Consider the following 4,235-nt stretch of genomic DNA (forward strand, 5'->3'; position numbering starts at 1 on the left):
GGCTCTTATTACAGAGGACAAGTAGGAGCTTTGCAAAAGTAAAAACTGAGGGTGAGGAGATAGCTTTGGATAAATATCCTGAGTTGTTTAGGTCTAACTTATATCTGATACTAAGTTTACATTACACATAATCAGATGTTGTTAATGTCAAAATTAACAGAAAATGATGCTTTTAACAAATCTCCACTAACCTCATATAAGTACCTTTGTGGTCAGAAAATAAATTCCGAAGTCATAAAAACTACTGGCCTCTACCACCAGTCAAACTAAGTATCTGCCACTAGTAAAATTCTTGCTCACCTTAGTTACACAACTGCTGAGAAACTGTTCTGACTGGTGACAGGGGGAAAAAAAATCCAAAATTGGTACCAAATGCTCATAATGTTTCAACAATTTCTGAAGGATTAATAAACAAATTTGGACCCCTTATCACTTAATCCCACCAAATTCAATGCACAAAATTCCAGTATAAACAAGTAATTTAAATAGAACCTCCCAGCACAGACTGGGAGCTGAGTGGAGGAGGAGGAGATGGCTTCCCAGACTCCTCCCCCGACCCCCAAACCCAGGGAGACCTGCAGAGTTCCTGGAGCTTGGCCAGGATGAAGACCTGGCCCCACTTTCCAATCTGCTGATTTGGGTCCTACTTTACTGATAAGACCTGGACAACCACCACTTACCAGAATGCCCCACCTATTCTTCCAAGGCCATCACAGCAGACAGGAAGCAGCAATGTGAATACTTTCAGACCTGCTTACAGTTTATTTTCTTCAAGATATGGTGCTTGTGGAAATGCATTTTATGGAAGCTATAGCCCTCATAGTTATGGAGATAATGGGCTTGGCTATAACCGCCTCTGTGTGATGATCTGCCACCCAGTAGATTTGTTCAGCAAGCTGAAGAAAGCAGCAGAGGTGTGTTTCAGTCCACTGAAGTATTGTGCATGTATTTTGCCTCTGTGAGTATGATGATGGATGCTACCTTTTCAGCTGTCTGTATGTTTCAGGGCTGTATTGGATATAGCAAATCACTTTTCCCAATTAAAATATATATTTCACAAAGGTTTTTTCAGCTTTTCCATTAGTTAGGACTATAAGGTACCTTTACAAACAGTTGCAGTGGATGGTAGTTTAAGAAGAGGCTCTGAATGAGGACCTTTGGGCAGAAAGTGAAGGAACTGTGGCTTGCCTTGATGATGAGGGCAGAGTAGCTAACTCAGCAAAATCTCGGCCAATGTTCTTATTCTTTGTGATTATTCTTGGTAGTCCTTACCTCATCTGGAAAATGCTGCCTACCCATAATGATGAAGTAACAATACAAACTGGGCAAGTGGTGAGGATGACCACATAGTTGCTAGAGAATATGATTTTGTTGCTATATCTGAAGAAATTTCTTTCCATGCTGGCAATATGCTAAACTTAACCTCTCAAAGAACAGCAACCCAAAGTGCATGGTTGGCTTCTGGCTAGTCTTGATGGTCAAACAAGACTTACACCTTGTAATGATGTCAAAAGTCTTGGTAAAAGAGGTACAGAAGCAGTGGAATCCAGCAAAATTTCCAAGCAGCAACAATCTTTTACCAGTGCAACACTAATTAAAGTAGCCACAGCTGCTGATTCTTTGAATGAACTGGAATCTGCCTTTGAATCTGTTTTTGTTGAAACTAGTAAGGTTCCAGTTGCATCTGATCCCACTGGGAAAGGTGGAGACAAACAAGATCTTTGATATCTTTCATGTTTGCCTGCAACTGAACTATACTTTTGAAAAATTCTTTCAAAGAAATTAATCTACAATCCAAATAACACATTTGTTAATGGCTAGTCCAGGTGTTTTACTGCTAGAAATTATGAAAGTTGAACACTAGTGTGTTGGTCTAGTGACCTGGTTACATTTTACAAGTTGTTTCACCTAGATTTTAAGATTATGGAGACTGCTACCATTTCCATCTTAATTTGAAAGTAAGATTGATGAACTATAGAACACACTGTTTGCTACAGTAGGGGTCTTTAATGCTTTTTAAAATTAGAGCTTAATTGGTTTGGAATCCTTAGAAATCGAGTGATAACATAAACATGAGAACAACAAAAGGCTACTTTTTTTTTTACAACTTTAAACTGAAGAAAAATGTTCTGATCTGTGTTAAATAAATAAATAAACAAACAAACAGAACCTTAGAGATGGCTATAACCAAATCAAGTTTTTTAATGTTAAGGCTGCTGTTTGGCAGCCTTAAATAGGTCACTGTGTCAAACTATAACAAATAAAAGGTCACTGTGTCAAAACTAGTGAGGTCAAAACTATACACTCCCTCCCTTCTTCCCATATTTTATTTTTTTTAAATATTTTATCTAGGGGGAGGAGTCAAGATGGCGGAGAAGTAGCAGGCTGAGACGACATCAGGTAGCAGGAGATCAGCTAGATGTCTTATCAAACCATTGCAAACACCTACAAATCCAACAGGAGATCAAAGAGAAGAAGAACAGCAATTCTAGAAACAGAAAATTGACAACTTTCTGAAAGGTAGGACCGGTGGAAAAGTGAATCCAAAGTGACGGGAAGCGGCAAGCGGTGGAGCAACGGAGCACAAAATCAGGATTTTTAAAAGTCTGCTCCACGGAGGGACATCACTCCAGAGGCTAAACCAGGGGGAAGCCCACGCGGGGTCAGCATAACCCCAGGTCCCGCGGGGTCACAGAAGGACCGGGGGGGTGTCTGAGTGTCGCAGAGCTCGCAGGTATTAGAGCGGGGAAGCTGGCTACAGCGACAAACCGGAGTGAGCTCTCAGCTCCGGGTTACCTTGAGCCGGTCACAGGCTGGGTGGGCTCAGAGCGCGGCTGGAGGCCATGGAGACGGAAGCTACCGGGCGCTTTTCTCCAGGTGAAAGCAATTGAGCGCTTTCCTCCAGGCGTGACTGGAGGCCAGGGAGGCGGGGGCAGTTGGGCGTTTTTTTCTGAGGCGCACTGAGGAGCCGGACTCGGAGCTCTCGGCTCCTCCGGGCGGGAGATTGGGAGGCCGCCATCTTCATTCCCGTCCTCCGGAACTCTACGGAAAGCACTCAGGGAACAAAAGCTCCCAAAAGCAAACCCGAGCAGATTACTTAGCCCGGCCCCTGGTAAAGGTAGTGCAATTCCGCCTGGGGCAAAGACACTTGAGAATCACCACAACAGGCCCCTCCCCCAGAAGATCAACAAGAAACCCAGCCAAGACCAACTTCACTCACCAAGAACATAGGAATTCTATAGGAGGAGAAAGCAAATCTTATCTGGACAAAATGACAAGGCAGAAAAACTCACCATAAAAAAAAGAACAAGAGGCAGTACTGAAGGCTGGAGACCTAATCAATACGGACATTGGTAATATGACAGATCTAGAGTTCAGAATGACGATTCTCAAGGTTCTAGCCGGGCTCGAAAAAGGCATAGAAGATATTAGAGAAACCCTCTCCAGAGAGATAAAAGCCCTTTCTGGAGAAATAAAAGAACTAAAATCTAACCAAGTTGAAATAAAAAAAGCTATTAATGAGGTGCAATCAAAAATGGAAGCTCTCACTGCTAGGATAAATGAGGCAGAAGAAAGAATTAGTGACATAGAAGACCAAATGACAGAGAATAAAGAAGCTGAGCAAAAGAGAGACAAACAAATACTGGACCACGAGGAGAGAATTCGAGAGATAAGCGACACCATAAGACAACACAACGTTAGAATAATTGGGATTCCAGAAGAAGAAGAAAGAGAGAGGGGAGCAGAAGGTATATTGGAGACAATTATTGGAGAGAATTTCCCTAATATGGCCAATATCCTTGATGAACACAGATGTGAAAATTCTCACCAAAATACTGGCCAGTAGGATCCAACAGTACATTAAAAGGATTATTCACCACGACCAAGTGGGATTTATTCCAGGGCTGCAAGGTTGGTTCAACACCCGCAAATCCATCAATGTGATACAATACATTAATAAAAGAAAGAATAAGAACCATATGATACTCTCAATAGATGCCGAAAAAGCATTTGACAAAGTGCAGCATCCCTTCCTGATTAAAACTCTTCAAAGTGTAGGGATAGAAGGCACATACCTCAATATTATCAAAGCCATCTATGAAAAACCCACTGCAAATATCATTCTCAATGGAGAAAAACTGAAAACTTTTCCGCTAAGGTCAGGAACACGGCAGGGATGTCCGTTATCACCACTGCTGTTCAACATAGTACTAGAAGTCCTAGCCTCAGCAATC

General features: G+C 42.0%; 1 pseudogene across 1 annotated transcript; it reads left to right on the forward strand.

The window, feature by feature from the left end:
• The first annotated feature begins 531 nt into the window (after positions 1–531).
• Positions 532–1,725, forward strand: LOC308355085 (peroxisomal membrane protein PEX13-like; annotated as a pseudogene). Its single transcript has one exon. The product of its transcript is annotated as a peroxisomal membrane protein PEX13-like (transcript).
• The last annotated feature ends 2,510 nt before the right edge of the window (positions 1,726–4,235 follow it).

Source organism: Martes martes (assembly GCF_963455335.1).
Source record: "Martes martes genome assembly, chromosome: 14".
Taxonomy (NCBI): Eukaryota; Metazoa; Chordata; class Mammalia; order Carnivora; family Mustelidae; genus Martes; species Martes martes.